Source organism: Ursus americanus, chromosome 2 (genome assembly GCF_024610735.1).
Source record: "Ursus americanus isolate L20-20 chromosome 2, mUrsAme1.1.p, whole genome shotgun sequence".
Lineage (NCBI taxonomy): Eukaryota > Metazoa > Chordata > Mammalia > Carnivora > Ursidae > Ursus > Ursus americanus.
The window spans coordinates 58,649,216-58,666,473 of record NC_142128.1 but is presented as its reverse complement, the minus strand read 5'-3'; the positions used below and the strand labels follow the sequence as shown (position 1 = coordinate 58,666,473).

General features: G+C 35.7%; 1 protein-coding gene and 1 long non-coding RNA gene across 2 annotated transcripts in view; one reads left to right on the top strand and one right to left on the bottom strand.

The window, feature by feature from the left end:
- Nucleotides 1-1,802: 1,802 nt before the first annotated feature.
- Nucleotides 1,803-4,286, bottom strand: LOC123800169 (uncharacterized). Its single transcript, XR_006781849.2, has 3 exons — nucleotides 3,934-4,286; nucleotides 3,418-3,476; nucleotides 1,803-2,209 (listed from the first exon to the last, which is right to left on the bottom strand). It is a non-coding gene; the product is annotated as an uncharacterized LOC123800169 (long non-coding RNA).
- Nucleotides 4,287-7,878: 3,592 nt separating this feature from the next.
- BRINP3 (BMP/retinoic acid inducible neural specific 3) overlaps nucleotides 7,879-17,258 on the top strand; it is a 376,973-nt gene continuing 367,593 nt past the window's right edge. The window contains exon 1 of the mRNA XM_087856398.1: nucleotides 7,879-8,273. The gene's annotated coding sequence lies outside the window, so the exon portion shown is untranslated. The remainder of the gene's footprint in view (nucleotides 8,274-17,258) is intronic.

Sequence of the window (17,258 nt, the reverse complement as noted above, 5' to 3'; positions counted from 1 at the left end):
AAATAAATAAAATCTTAAAAAAAAAAAAAAAGAACTAGAACTGCAGGTGACATGATGGATTGTGATACTGCAGGGATTGGAATTGTCTACACTTGAAGGTGGGGGGGAGGATGGGGAGGGGAGGCATGTTAGTCTAGGGAACAACCCAGTGAAGTACAAAAACACTAAGAATCTTTCCTGAGAAAGTAAAATTACACTAAGAAATATTCCCTAATCATCGAGGGCAGGGACAGCAGGGAGCTGGGGAGGGTAAAACATGATGGGGAAATAAAAACTTTCTACAATGGAGAGTATTAGTTGTCAACAAAATCAACTCCAAGAAGGATGCAATTTGTTCATCTTTGTATCACCTTCTCTTTCATCTATTCCTTATACCAATTCAAACAATACCTGCTTTAGCAGCTAGTGGTAGGATTTAATTGATTTACAATGAATATTGGCTAAGAAGTTAGGAAGACTAAATTTAAAGTTCCTTGGATTACCAGTTAGTACATGATTACACTAATCGCTTAACCTCTCCAGTTCTCAATTTCTTCATCATAAAGAAGGAGTTAGACTCAATGGCATTAAAGTCCTTTCAAGTTCCAACATACAGTAGTCCTTTCTATCTCTGGTTTCATTTTCCCGCATTTCAGTTACCCTACACGCAGCTTCAGTTTCTGGAAACTAATGATCCCCTTCTAAATCAGTAGTAACTTAACGCTATGTCACAATGTCTATGTCATTCCCTCACTTCATCTCATCACATAGGCATTTTATTATCTCCAACATCACAAGAAGAAAAAAGGTGATATGGTACAATAAGTATTTTGAGAGAGTCACATTCACATAACTTTCATTATAGCATATTTTTATAATTGTTCTATTTTATTAATATTGTTAAACTCTTACTGTGCCTAATATATGTTTAACTTTATCATAGTATGTATGTGTAGGAAAAAACATGATATATTTAGAGTTTGTACTATCCATGGTTCAGGTGTCTGCTGGGGGCCTTGAAACATGTCCTCTGTGGATGAGGCAGGGGACTGTTGTAATTATTTTGAGATTCAAATATATTGGCTCAGTTTATTTAGCAGCATATTCATCTTATGGAATAAGACGTGAAAATGCTTTCACACTTAGGTATTTAAGAAACTTTAGACACTTTCAAAGAAAAAGATCTAAAACCAAAATAAACATATAGCAGAGACTAAAATGAATAAATTTAAATATTCTAATGAAGGAAATTATATATGCACGTGGGTGTGATGTATGACTGACTCTTTTGCATGCAAGAAAGAGTTTGAGTTTACTTCTATTACTACATTTTTTGTTATAAATTTGATTTAAGGTTAAAACAACCTAAAGCACATTGACATTTTTATTCACAAGCCAATTGATTCGCAATTTCTCTAATACAATATACCTTGAACATTGCTTTTAGACTAGACATTTTAATGGATTAATAAGTAAGAAATATATTAGGCGGTACCTATACATTTAAAAGAAGGAGCCAGGAAAGCAAACAAAAACAATACCAGTGAGATAAAATGTGCTAAGATACCAATGGTAGATGTGCCTTGAGATTATCCAGGAAAGGACATGCTCAGTATAAAATTAAAATGTGTGACTTTTGAGACTGTTCTAAGTACAAACCAGGTAAGAGCTAGCTGAGAGATGTAAAAGCCTATGGCTCTATTTTGAGGTTCATCAAACTTCATCATATGATTTAATATAATCCTCAAATACTTAGATAGTTTAATAAACTTTAAGTGCTATAAAATATGTTAAAATTAAGGAACCATTGGTCACAAAATTAATGTTTTTATCCTGTACTTTTTATTCTCCAAATATTTAAAAGAACAGCAAACTTACATTTATTTCACATATAAAATAAGAATTCTAATGTTACATTTTCTAACTTAAGTCGGGTTGGTCCTCAATAAACTATATTTCTTTGAATAGCAATTTAGGTAAGTAGGCTTAGGCAGCATATGAAGATCGTATATGAAAAGTATGCTCTCTCTATATCACAATTGTTAAGGTTGAATTTGTAACTAATGTAATTCAGGACAGTCATCCTCCTTGTGTGGACCTCAGATCCCCCTATCAACATTTGCCGGCCTGTGTAAAACACAGACATAACAACCGTAGTAATCTTTTGGGTAAAATTAGGTGACTGAAGACAAACTTCTGTTCTAGGTCCTTATTAGAGCTGGAACACAGCCTAAGGAGAGAAAGAAAAAAAAGTTATACATACATGAAATTTTTTCCCTGGACAATTTTGATAGTAATAAGGACTATAGATACTTGATTGAGCACATTCACAGTTTGCTTTGCTGTTGAAATATGACACTTGGCTATCTCTCTTCTGGGATTTCCTAGTAGATTTCTAGAAAACTGCTGATCTGAAATGAAGTCTATTCTTATCAATGGAATTTTAATATCAGATATTTTGGATTCAGTTAAGGCCATCCTATTTACATCAGGAATAAATTTTGTGCAATTTAGCTTATTCTTTATCATTAAAATTTGGGAATAAGAGGAGTATAGTACAAGCTATAACAATAATGGAGGCAAAAAATAATATAGATATTACACCAGTAAAATATATTCTGTAACTCAAAATTGCAATAAGCTCTCTTAGAGCAAGTCTCCGTTAGTTTTTCACATCCAAACTGGTTAGCTGACACTTGATAAACCAAGTTCACACAATTTGCAAGATGTATTATTCTGCACACTTTGTGACATGTGATGTAAGCACAATTCAGGTCTGTTTGGCTTCCTCCCACTTTTATACTCTTCACATAATAAGCAAAGGCAAGCTGGGGGTGCTATAGACTCACGAAAACCAGAGGGCTTTATGAATTTATAGGGATCACCACAACATGCAAACAGCTATCTCAGATGCTAATAATTTGTATCTGGTATAAGAATTGGAACAATGATGTACACATTAGTTAGGGGCACTATAGCTTTCACTCACCTTTAGCTTAAAGCTTACTTATTAAGCTTTAACTTAATACACATTCTGATTTCTGGAATGGAATTTTAGAACACGGCCAAGGAATATGAAAACCTTGGACATGGGGCTACTACCTTTAACTATTTTATTTTCAGAAAGAAAAGACAGTAAGAAATAAAGGAGGTGTTTAAATACTCTTCCAGCAAGCAAGCAGAAATCAGCTTTACCCGTGTGTAGGTTTTCATTGTAAGAAATGAAGAGCCTTAAAGCCTTCATATTGCCTTCTTAAAAGCCCCCTAGTTCAAATTCACCCTTACATGCTCCTATTCTCCTAGGAAGGAGGAAAAGAAAATTTCCACTGACCCAGCTCGTGATTTACATACAGAGAGCAAATAAATGAATGGAGTGGGGGATGGGGCAGTGAGAAGGAATGTGTTTCCTTTTCAACCGCAGAAAACAAGATTACTTACCAAGAACATTTTTATCCAGGGCAAATGTTTATTCCCTCTATCATTCGGCGCCTCAGTCTCTGCAAGAAATCAATTTCCACTCTACCTTTCCCTCCTATTTCTAAAAAGAGGGGCGGGGGGGGGATAATGTTTAAGCTTCAGGATCCAGAGGAAGATAGAGCAGAGGGCAAAAGACTCCCACAGCGCTCTTCATCCAGATCCAAGCTCGGAGAGTGAACCCATGGGGAGGGAGGGATCTTCTCTAAGGAGGGTACCGAGGGTGGCGAGGGGGAATCATTTCACAGCCAAAATATAAATCATCTACAAAGAGAATTACCAGCCCCTCAGTCACACAAGCAATTCCCCGGGGGAAGTAGGTTTCAAAGAGGAAAGGGAAGTTCTTCAATTGGACGAGAGAGAGAGAGAGAGAGAGAGAGAGAGAGAGAGAAACACCTAGGATTTGGGTTTCGGGTTTGGGCTTAGAGAAGGGATGGGACCATGGAGAGGAAAATAGAGAAGGAATAAAGCTAATCTTACCCGATCGATCAGGCGATCGCATGTGCCGTATCGGGATACGAAAATGGCAAGATAATGCATTCAGCAGCAAAGCCATTTCTAGCATACTCTCCCTCCTCGGTAACTGTGCAGGAATCAGAGGGGACGCGAGAGCCTCACAGCCTGTCACCCGCTCTCCCAGAAAGCGTTCTCGGAACCTCCAAAGCTCTAGCTTCTAAAACAAGGCATTTGGAGCTGAGGTTTCGGGTGGAAGTGAATTGCCTTGAGTCGCGGGCTGCAGAATTCTCCAAGAAAACAGGACCTGGGAGGGCTCCTGCTGCCGCCGCTGCAGCTTGTAACCACGGCTCCGGTCCCCCTTGCCCAAGCCTCCGGCACAGCGCCCCCGATAGCGCCCGGCGACTCGGCCTCATCCACATCTTCAGCCCTTCGATCCCCCCCCACCCCATGCAAATCGCTGATGATTTGGTCATCCTAAAGTGACCACAGTGGTTTATTTGGGGGAGTTGGTTGTTTTGGGCTTCCTTACTACGCCTCCCTCAGTTGCTGCGAGTGAAAGAGTTCAAGGGAAATCCTAGTGAAATACACTGATGGAATACTATTAATCCTAATAATAATGTTCCCAACGCAGGTAACTCTTAAAGAACTGAGAGTGGGAAGATCAGAGCAGGATTTCCGAAGCAGTGCCCTCTTGAATTCTCATTGGATCCTTCCCAGCAGCCTAAATCATTCTTGCTGCTGTATCTATCAGGATGACTACAGCCTTGCTCACTAGTTCTCTCTTTATCTCTTGTCTTCAACACATCCTTTTACTTCTCTTTGCAAATTTATCTGTTTTTCACCTCCTGTTCTCTGGGGTTACACAGCCCCTATTTCCCCCCACTGTATGGGCATGTACAGTCAGTAAATTTTCACTTTGTCTGCCTAAGGATCATTACAAATAAGCCCCCCCACCCCCCAAAATAAAAGGCACCTCTTTCACATTTTGTTTCTTTTCCTTGGGGGTTCATGGCTTTCTGTGTAACTGGTTTGTAGTTGGTTACATGCCACCAGGAACTGCTGGTTTTTTCAAAGTTCCACCACCCTGCAGCTCATCACTACCTTGATTTGGAAGATCATGGAATATCTGTTTGCATCATGGATATATTTTTCTCACAGTCATCTTGCTTCCTGAAATGTCCTCTGGTAAGTTATTCTCCTTATATTTTATTAGAAGCTTATTGCTAGTGTTATTTTTAATAAGCTTTGTTTGTTTCAGCACTATCTCATTTTTTAAGGTATTTTTGTTACTTTCCGAACTCAAAGATCTATGTGACTGTTCATTAATTAGTATATTAGTTGAAATTGTGCTACTAAGATATAGCCCATGTAATGAATCATCCCATCACCTTTTACATTATTTATTTCTGTCCTCATTTATATTACAGGTTATAGGAAACATTAACTATTCCTCCCCCCTCCCATTAATGCTTCTCGGCACACATTCTTGTGCCATTTGAAAGGTCAAATTTTATATGTTTATCTAAGAGTAGGCTTAAAAGAAACCTTCTGACAATTTCAGGGTCTGAGAAAGTTCACTAGTCTCTGATCTTCAGAAGGTTGTTCAGGTCAGCATTTGTTCATTGCAAGCAATTACATGACTGAAGGAGGACTTTTGTAAAGTGTATTTTTATGGGTTTAGCAAGGCACTATGCACTAAAAGCCACTCTATGGTAAGAAGATGAGTGGGAGTTTTAAGTGCACCATTTTTTTCTTATAATATCCCAAGTCACACATGAACACGTTATTTTGGACATTGTATTTCAATTCAGGCATCATATTTAGCACATTTCTGATTTTGTGAATTTAGCTGGTGAACAGCTAATTGGACACAAAGTGCTCATTTCAGAGGAAGAGAGCTATCGGAAGAAAGCACTGATTATCTTGGTTCTAATAAATTGAAAATCAGGGACAGACTTTGTATGAAAAATTTTATTGCCTCACTCTTCACACTCGTTCAACCCCCAGACTCATTTTTTAATAAGTATGTTAATATGTCACTGTTTTTTGATTTTATGAACATTTTTTATGGCTTAACTGACAGTTATGATTATCACTTCCCCTTTAAGTATAGGTATGTTGAGGAACATTTAAATCTTAGCTTTTACTTCATATATTGACAAGGACATGGTATTAATTAAATGTCAAGCCTGCCTGTATTGCAATCTCTAATGCATACCAAGGTTTTAGGGTTTTCTCTGTGACACCGCCCCCACCCTGCCCAGCCCCCGTCAGATCAAGTTCCTGGTTTCTACAACATTTCTCTTCATTGGGATGGACGGAGGTGAGAACCCATTGTTTAAGCTTTTTTTTTTTTCTTTCTTTCTTTCCTTATGTCTTTTCTTCCTTCATTCTCCTTTCTTTTTCCGTTTTTTTCCCCTCTCTCTCTATTTTCTAATTTCTCATAAAGAACTATCCCTGTCCTCATTGATGGCTGACGCGACGACCTAAGTAATGCTCTTTTAAATTCAAAAGCCCTTTTAGCTTCCAGACATAAAAGTACTCCAGCTGCAGCGTCACCCCATCCCCCAGTCTCAGGATTCAAGGGCTTTCCCCCCTTGGCTCCCACCGCCAGCCCATCAGAACAGGGCTGAGACTGTGGTCCGCACCACTTGGCTCCCCTCACCCGTCACTAGTTTCTACCTGGTCTCCTTCCTAGTCTGGTCGTCCTGTGACAAGTGCCATCCGCCGCCGTGACTTTAGTTGAAGAAATGAGGGCTTAGCATAATTCGCCAATTCAAATATCCTCTTTGGAGGACTGCTGCTATTGCGCAAGGGTGGAAGGAGGGGGGTTAAAAAAAAACAACAGCAACAACCCCCAAAACAAAACCAAAAAACGCAACTTTCAGGGCAGTCAGACCTTTTCTTCTTAACCTAGTCTACTCCAGTACAGCCCAGACGTGCGGTGTTTAGGTAAGTGCGCTTTGCTCTAGGATAGCCTGAAACTCAAGCTTGTGAGGGGACAGTTAACGTCTGAGAGGCTCTGCCGCCAAGGACGCTTAACCAGAGGGCTATCAACAGGCGACCGTGCCCGGAGGTTTCTCCGCAGCTCCCGGCAACGCCTAAGCCACCTGGGCGCGGGGAACGCGGACGAGGTGCCCGGTTGCCTGGCTGGCGGTGGGCTCGGGGCTGGGTGTGGGGATGGCGCCACGGGCAGGGACTGGGTCCCGCACTCTGCCCGGCTGGCGCAGGCTCCGCACTCAGCCCTGCGGCGCTCTGGGCTGGGGTAGGCATTTGCAGCCCCAGAGCGTGGGGAGTGCAGGGGGGCTGCCTCCGTGCCTCCCGCTCCATTTCCAGCCTGCCTCAGGCCAAACTGGAGCAAAACCTCTTTTCTGTCTGAAAGCACAGACTTGGGAACTCTTGACTGTTATCAACGCCCTTTTGCATTTGCATTTGCTTGCTTTATTTTTATTTATTTATTTATTTATTTATTTATTTATTTATTTATTATTTTTAATGAGCTATACCTGAGACTAATAAATGACGGGTTTTCAGCATGCCTGCTTTATAAAATCATAATAGCCTTCTTCACCCCCCTAAGCTGCTTAGTTGGGCTTACACTTGCTAACTGACTTCTCAGGCTCTGTGTTAAAGTATTACTGGCCGTCATTCCCTCTCTGCCTTCAGCAACTCGCAAGAATCTGGGGGAGGTGGGGGTGGGGGGGAAGAGAGTTGGATTTCAAATTGAAGCTGGAGCTTGGAATATAAGGTTGAAGTTAAAGCAAAGAGTGAGGTTGGGAACCGTTTGGCTTATGTTAGACCCACTTTCAAGTTGGGCTTTTATTTTTCTGTTTCCCGTTTTCTGGAGGTGGGGTGGGAAGTAGGAGGATCTGTGACTGGGAGCGCTCCCCTTGGTGTCCACCCGAGAGGGGGTGGTGCTTCTTGGCCGCCGATTACTGCTGGTTCTGCAGCCAAGCAGTGGCAGAGAGTTTAAGTCTCTGATGGCTGTTCTCCTGGTCCCCAAGAGTTGAACCGGAGTATTTTACTCTGCACCAGGTCGAGAACGTGATCAGCCATTTAGAGCAGGGACCTCCTTCTAATGGGAATCCGTTTGGGAAACGCTGGGAGGCTCTACCTCCGAAGATAAGATGCCTGTTTCGAGCTGTGTGAGATGCCAACCAGAGGCTTGAAAAGAGGAAGAGGTGACTGGGGTTGCAAAATAACCCTAGTATTGCTTACAAATATTCTAGCCAGTCAGATGTATGTAAGCCAGGGAGAAAGCATCAGGGTATAAACTGTCACAGCAGCTTCGAAGACAGATGATTCAGAATTTTGAGACTTTTTGCATGCTGTTTAGATTCGTTTGTCATCATGAAGTTAAGCAGGTAAGGACTGAATGCCTATATTTTATTGATAATCATATAACCTGTATTTGACCCATCCTGTGATAATTTTTCCCTGTTTCAAGCGATGGGATACCTGTATTTTCAGATGGTTCTGCTTTGATGCATAACTTCTTAGTATTCACGTTGGTGAAGACTTTCAATCCATTTAAATGTTCAACTTGCATTCATTTAAATGCTTAACAATGTTACAAAAATCATAAACTGGGCAGAGGTGAGAGGAAGAAATGGGGGAGGGTACAGAGTTGGAGGAAGGGATGCATAACCCTAATGAAGTATGTAAAATAGTAGTTGCAGAAATGCCTTGAAATAGTGCTTCTTGTTAAGGTCACAGACCTTAATATAAGGACGATTGGAGAATTATAAAGGGCATCTTGAAGTAGCAATTTAATTCTGACTACTTGAGAGAAACGTTTAGTGGGTTATAGCCTTATTATTTAATCAATTTCAAAAAAAAAATCTTGGGGTGGCGGTTGGTTGGGTTTTCAAATAGAATAAGAAAAGAGCTTGCCCTAAGGCTATGTTATATGTGACCCCAGTATAGAAATTTTTGGTCTCGGAAAACCAGTTGGAAACTGAAAAAATAAATTTAGAAAATTGTAGTAAATCACCCATAAATAAAGCTTTTATAAATTCCAAATTTTTAGATGTATAATATTAGCAGTCAATAGATTTCTTCTATTTAGATTTAACAAAAAACTTAATTAAAAGGACAGCATATATTTTGAATGTGTGAAGTTTTGTTATTATTATTGATAATGTTTTGCTATGTTTTGCTTACATGTTGAAGGAGTCTGGAGTCCCCACATAACGAGGCAAAAAATAAAACACAATCCTAAAACTATTCCATTTATTTCTAACACTTTCTCTTCTCTAAGAAATTGTATTCTTTAAGATTTTCTCCGGAAATATTTTTAGTACTCACATTTATTGACGTGGATCCCTGATCAATAATTTTTCTGCTTGTAAGGCTCACTGATAACACCTTGAAAATATAAGAAGAATAATTGAAACTTTGGGTCATAAAATTGCAAAGTTATAGTGCTTTTCTTAAAAGGGAGTTTGAGGCAAGAAGTAGTTGTTACTTCAGTAGAGAGAGTAATTTGTCAGTGAGTTCCAATTCCTCAATTCTTTTGCATTTTACCTTCTGGAGTTTTATTGTAGTGAACATGCTCTGTGTGTGTGTTTGTGTGTGTGTGTGTGTGAACGCCCACTTTTGGGTGGGTAGAGAAAGTATTTATTTAAATCTACATTGCTTTAATATGTTTTCCAAATGAAATAGACACGATAAAAATGATTGATTTCATTTATCATTTAATCAGATAATATGTAATTCTAGCCTCTCATGAAATATTTTCCTAAACTCAACATTATAATGAAAATGTAGATTTTTAAAATAAAATACAGTACCTCTTGATTTTCTTCATGCAAAATGATTAGTATATTACAGTTAAGTAAATCAAACCTAAGTAGGAAGAAACCTTGGGATTCTAAAAGAATGTGTGTGTTTGTGAGTGTGTATGTGTGTGTGAGTGTGTACTATATATACACATGCATATATAAAATTAACCTTACTACTAGATTTGTGTGTTCTTTAAATAAAAAATGGAATTTCTTTTCAGAATAGTGCCTTTGTGTGTTTCTCTCTACAAGTGCAAAGAACTTAACTGGTAGGACTTCAGAACTTTGATACTTTGTTTTCAACCTATGCTTCAGTTTCCTATATTCCCTATTACGTTGATTTTTCTCATTTTATCTCTAAAATGAGCAGTTTCTGACTAGAATAAGTACCTACAATTTCAGTAATCTAAAAAATTGGTTATTAGTCTGAAGTTCAGATACAAACAGGAATGTAATACCAATCTGTGACATGTTGAGTACAAATTTATCTTTCATGAAAAAATATCACAAAGATTTTTGGATATTGTGATTAAGACTTATGATTAATGAGGTAGGCCTCCAAGATTCTTAACATTTTTCTGTCTATCCCTAGTGGTGGGTTATTGTGAAAAGTAGAGTGAGATGGGTTTAGGATACTTTCCTCAATGTCGATTCTAGTTCTACCTCCTAAGTATGATCCTAGTGAAATTTCTTGACCACTCTTCATTTATTTTCCTCAACTCTCATATGGGGGAAAATAATATCTACTTTATAGAGTTGTTATAGATAAATGACATAAGAGATGAAGATGCTTTAAATAGACAAACATGCAATGAAAGCAGTGTATTTTGAAAAAGATACCATTTACGTTTAATTTTTTTTGTCTTTTTGGATAAAGTTCTCTTTCCATGAAAAAGTAATGATGTTGACAACTTTTATTTTTTAAATATTAGTATCAAACATTCTTGGTCTATGGTGTTACGGTGTCTAATGAGTTTAAAAATATTTTCTGTTTGTTTTGATATCGTGTAGCTAAAAAACAAAACAAAAGTTCAAGAATACATTGCCTGAGGCACATTAGTTCTTAATTACATTATATTTACCTTGGCTTTAATGTAGTTCTGGGACAATAGTCACATTTACAAAAATAGTTACTCTTGATTAACTTTTCAGTATCATTTAGTGAAAGGAAAGTCTGATTTCTTAGCAAATTTATACTAATAACCTGATGATTCCTGTCTGTCTAATTGAAACAAGGTAAAAATATTCACATGTAGCAACTTTAAAAATGGAAAAATGCAAAAAATGTCAGACTTTTTGAACATCATTTATAAACTAATATTCAGTTTACCAGAATAAATTAGTAGACATCTGGCATTGTTGATGTTTTAATTTAGCAACTACTTGGATATTTTCATTTAGACATTTAGGAATGTAACTCTGAGCAGTTTCTCCATTCACTGCTATATGGTTATATGATTTTAATATTTACAATTCATAAGTTCTAAAGGAAAACAAAAAAATAATTTGTGTTTGAATATTATTGATTGCTAATGGATTGTTAAAAGAAGGGGATAGTATAATAATGTTTATTCTAGTGTAGAAAAAAAGATTCTCTAAAGATGAAATTTTATCATGAACACTGATGACCTTTCTACAGAAAAAATATCTGGAAGTTCGTTCTTTCTTTCTTTCTTTCTTTCTTTCTTTCTTTCTTTCTTTCTTTCTTTCTTTGAGTGATATCAAATAGCCACTCTAACCATTTTATACTGGTCATCAAATATCTTCATCAATAACATCTTAAAGCTTTCATTACTATTATTTCAGGACATATTTGATGAGTTATTAAGAATATTGGTATCCAATTACTCATATGTAAACCTATCCAGTTACAAAGTCTCTATAGATAATGATTTCATAAATTATGAATCCACTCGTCTATACTTCATATATGAAATAAAGTATTTATGCATACAGTTCTGAGATACTTTTCAATTTTGTATTCAAAGTAACAAATCATGAATAACTAGTTGATGTTCTATAATTGAAATAAACCCAATTATGATTCTCTAACCAATTTCTTTTCTCCTAAGATTGAAAGACAAAACTAATATATTTTAATGAGTTGACTGGATTCCTAGGTATTTATCATAAAACAGATAGCTGTGTTGCTCTTTAAGATATTTATTTTTAACCAAGAAAGTATAAATTCAGATGTGGAAAAATGACATGCATCCTAAAAAATTAAGAAGTCTTATAGATTCTTACTCCTCCATATTCGTTGTTATTTCTTAAACACAATATATGATTTCTCATATTTTTTATTTTTTTATTAAATTTACAGTTAAAAATGATGTTTATCCTCAGTTAAACCTATTTTTATTTATAATTCATATTTTAGGAGTGTTTGTTTTAATGCCTAAACCCCAATTTACTCAGATGTAGATGCCTTTGAAAGCACCCAAAGCATAACAAATTCCATTTAATAGCTAATAAAGAAGCTACCATGTTATAGTTCCAGCAAATTAAATCTATAAAATACCCATTTATTGATTAACTTAATAAATATGTTAACATTACATTCGAATGTATTGTAGCTCTCTGCTATATAAGAATTATTGTCTCATAATGGTGTGTTTCATTTAAATTCCATTATAGAGTTATTGTGAAAGAATACTTATAGATAGACTTATTCTTCCTGATTTCTGTGAATATCAGCCAACCTCATCAGGATTGAGCTGTTTTTTATTAACTTTTCTGGAGTCTTGCATTTCGTTAATTTTAAAAGCTATCTCTAGAATATTGCACTATTAAAAAACAATCTTGCCTTGGGAAGAGCAGAACTGAGTAGGCATGCATTTTAGATTTTTGGTGTCAAATAGTGGCCAGAATATAAGCACACTGCTACTTTATAGATTCATTAAACACTCATTCTCACGACTGGAAAACATTTTCTTTAAAACATGCCAGATGATGTCCGCAAATGCAAGGTAGTTTGGGAAGACTGATTAAATCTAACTAAAAAATAAATTTAAAAATTGAAGCACAGTTTCAATCAAGTATCATATTACAGAATCACATATGTTGTGTACAATGTGTTCTCCGTAATTTGTATTATCTTTGATAGACATATCCTTTTAGGATACAAGTTTTTCTTAACTACTTTCAGATATGCAACTTAATACTGTGTACAGAAGCTTTTTCTGTTGTAGCTAAAGTAGCTAAAGTAAATATAGAACAAAATTAATTCAATCAGAATGTCCTGTAGACAATACATTTAAGTGTCTTTCATGTCTTTAGTATGGTAACATTTCTGATGGTTTGAAAAATCAACCCTCTAAATGAGAATAGATGATAGAACATTTTTTTTCAGAAGTAAACACCTGTTAAATAATAAACACAGTTTAAATTTTTAAAAGAAAATCATTAAAGGCTACATAAATATTGCAGCAAAGTTGTAAAAAGTGATCCCTTTAGATAATTAACTCATGCTTTTCTCAACATTTTCTTATATAATACTGAAGATTAACATATAGACTAAGCATCGCTTACACAAAACATTTAAATTGAATGACTCATTTATAGTAATAGCATTTTTGATTATTCATTTAGACCTGTGACTAATATACAAAGACAAAGTTAAGTACATTTTATAAATACGGTAAATAGTGTTTTGGAGATTATACTATGGAAAAATGTGGCAGAACAGAAGTTTCCAAAATAGAATAAAAAGGATCTACCTATTACCAATCAACAACAGTAACAACTAGAAAGTATTTTTTTGTTCCTTTTTACTAATTTCACTCCAAATGAAGTTTTTAAACAACTTGTTAGTTTTAATTTAAAAACTTTCTTGAATTATTATGGGGTGTGTGTTTTCCAGTTTGTCAGATGTATTCTTTTGTACTTATGAAAAGTTTCAACAATTACCCAAAAACAACATTTTCATTTTTACATTGTGAACTAAGCGAAGTGAATCCAGTCTTCTCTGTGAATTAAAACTTAAAATTTATAGTTGAGGAAAAGGAACTCCTGAGGAATTTCTTAAGGAGCACTCCACATATCTTTTAAAACTAAATTTAAAACTTCTTTTTTGATGAAATACTTATTTTAAGCATCTTTCTCTCCTTTGAGTGGAGACATAGTTTGTGGATTTATAAGCTTCTTTTCCTGGAACACACAGATTTTTCTAATATATCACTCCTTATTTGAGAACTTTTAGAACAAGGACAGATTATTGACATTTTATTTTTTATTTTTATTATTATTTTTTTAGGGAAAGAGAGAGAATTTTAGAGAAAATGCCAAGTAGACTCCCCACTGAGTGTAGAGCCCATAACAAGGCTGGATCCCACGACCCTGAGATCATGACCTCAAGAGTTGGGCCCTCAACCGGCTGAGCCATCCAGGCACTCCTTGATGTTTTAATTGTATAGCTTTCTTTATATTTTGGCTAATTATGTTTGAATGGTGACAAAGCTATGGGTAAAATAGCTTCGAGCATCCATGTTTCCTCTCAGAACTTGAGCAGTTCTTCATTTGTACCTGTCATCCATCCATGAAATGTAGATATTTTACAATCACACGAAGATAGGCCAGAAAGACTAGGAAAGACCACTCATGTCATTCTTACTTTTTAAACCTATCCTTGACAGCTGCTATTTCAGAAAATCAATTCTGATTTAAAGAATGAGCACCTTCACATAAATGGCTGTGGTCAACTATTAAAAATATTTATTTCTCATCAATAATATTGAGTCAGTAAGGTAAGCAAGAGTTTTAGCTAGCTCCCTGCATGATTCTTCCATCACAAAAGTGACAAAAACTTAACATGTTTTACCCTATTTTAGATATAGATTTGTGGAGGTCTAAACTGAAGCTGACAATTTATTTACTCAGGGTTTAAAACTAGACAGCTATTAACTGTTCATTAAAATTTATTTATTACCAAATTTCAGTTTCAGGTAATTCCCATAACATTGTTTCTATGATTATTACTTAGAAGGTAATTTCTGACAAGTTCAGACGACATGATTTAAAAAATTACCCCTAGTGTGTACATGATATGCTGGGTATAGCTAATATTCAGTAGTGTCTATATGTTAGACATAGTGATGTCCCATTTATGCTTTATTATAGTAGCCTTCAAAATCTGGCTTTTTTGTATAAACATTCTTTTCAAGAATATAAATTTTCATATAAATTTGTTTCGCTTTATTTTTTTAAAAGATTTATTTATTTATTTTAGAGAGACAGAGACACAGAGAGAGAGAGAGAGAGCATGAGCAGGGTGAGGGGTGGAGGGAGAGGGAGAGAGAGAATCTTAAGCAGGCTCCCCACTCAGCACAGAGCCCAGTGTGGGGCTCCATCCCAAAACCCCCAGATCATGACTTGAGCCAAAGTTAGGAGTCAGACGCCCAACAGACCGAGCCACCCAGGCACCCTTTACTTGGCTTTTCTTTTGAAATTTAGTATCTTAAGTTCTTTATAACTTTCTAAGTTTGAAGACAATTTGAGCTATTTTAGAAGTTAAAGTAATATAGTGACAAGAATGGTCCTTGAGAATATAAGATGTTTTCAAAATCGTGTGTTGGGGAAAAATAAAACATATTGTTAGAAAAGAGTTTAGACAAGCTAGGATATATGAGCAATATCAGACAATACAGGGTAGCTACCACATGAAAATATTGGCCATCCCAGCTTCTTTGGCAAATGGTAAGATGTGCATTCTTCAGTGAGAAACATGGAGGGTTCTGCCATGCTTTCTTAGATGGTGGTTTAGAGGGCATTGGAGAACAGTAGATAAAAATTTAACTACTTGTTGCTGGATTGGTTTGCATATTGTACGTCACCTCTTTTTGTTGTTAGTTTGGTTCTTTTTAAAAAGTATGTATTGAATGTAGGATCAATGGTGTGCACTGGGGTAAACCTTGGAGATATAACAATGAAAAGATACAACAATTGTGCCTAAGAGGCTTACAGTTTTTTTGCCATTTGTAGTACATTTTGTTTTAATTAATCCACCAAGGCAATTTTAATTCTTGGCCACTTGTTTTATTTTCACACATGTCCAATTTTGATATTACAAATATAATTCTCTTTGAGAGAAGAAGAAGGTTGTCATATTCCTCAGTATTGAGATAGGTCAATAAAGAATGCATTTTCTATCCAGAGTTTTATTATTATTAAAGAGAAATGTAGGAACCAGGACAGTGGTGCAAATAAAACCATAACAGTTCTCAGAGTAATGACTTAGTTGACATTTTATCATGATTTGTTTTGTTTTGTTTTTAAATGTTAGCTTATTTTTATTTTTTTTATTTTTAATTTTTTTCAAAGATTTTATTTATTTATTTGACAGAGAGAGAGACAGCCAGCGAGAGAGGGAACACAAGCAGGGGGTGTGGGAGAGGAAGAAGCAGGCTCCCAGCAGAGGAGCCTGATGTGGGCCTCGATCCCAGAACGCTGGATCATGCCCTGAGCCGAAGGCAGACGCTTAACGACTGAGCCAACCAGGCGCCCCTAAATGTTACCTTATTTTTAATGGAAACATTTTGAATGGATTATACCTTTTGTTTTTTAATAACTAAAATTAACAACAGCAACAAAAAGATTAACATTATAAGAATTTACTTTACAAATTTATTTTTCTTATTATTAGGGCCTTCTCTGTGCCAGATTATTTTGTTAGTGCTATAGATGCATTAGTGAATAAAACAGATACAAATCCCTGCCTCGTGTTGCTTGTACTGGAATTGCAGTGATATTATGTTATTATAGGAATTATTGAATAATTACAAGAATTATCCTGTGAATTTAATGATATCTGTAACCAAGACTAGAAGACAAGTTTAGGAGTCCACTGACAATATTTACACCCATATGTTCTTAGGTTAAAAACTCTCTAACACTTTCATTTTCTTATGAATGGATGAAAAGAACCTGAAGATTATTATTTTGAAAATAAAAAAAAAAATTTGTGTGGCCTAATAATCAGTACCTTTTTAAAAAACTTTAATAATTTTACTGGACTTTCTTTAAAAGTTCCTTAAATGTAATATTTACCTTTGTGTGTGACTTCAGAATGTATACTCCCATTTATATTCCCTCATATAATAACTTCTAATTAAATAACCTATTTCACCTTGTAGCCCTGGCTAACCCCAAGGTAAGTTTTGATCCTATTCTAGAACAAGAGATTTATTGTCCAGAGATTATTTGGTTCCAGACACCAACATTTCTACCCTTCAGCCCAGCACTGTGTCTTATTCTTAAAATATATCGGTCTTTATTTACAACAGTATAAACACCTTTACTGAACAAGTTAGTATTATACTTTTAGCTTTTATCCAAGGATCATTAAATAAAAAAAATTTAAAAAGCATTTCTAAAGCTTTGCAAAACTGGGACTAAAGTCATTATCCATAAAGGCAGAGGCAAAATATTTATTGTCTTTGAAATTGCATAGTACTTATAGTTCTTTTTTAAAAATTATTTCCTCAAATTCCCTTTAAATTTGCATTTATGTGACAAAATTATTTTACTAACAGTAAAATAATTGTTTTATTCTCCTTACAAACCAGGATG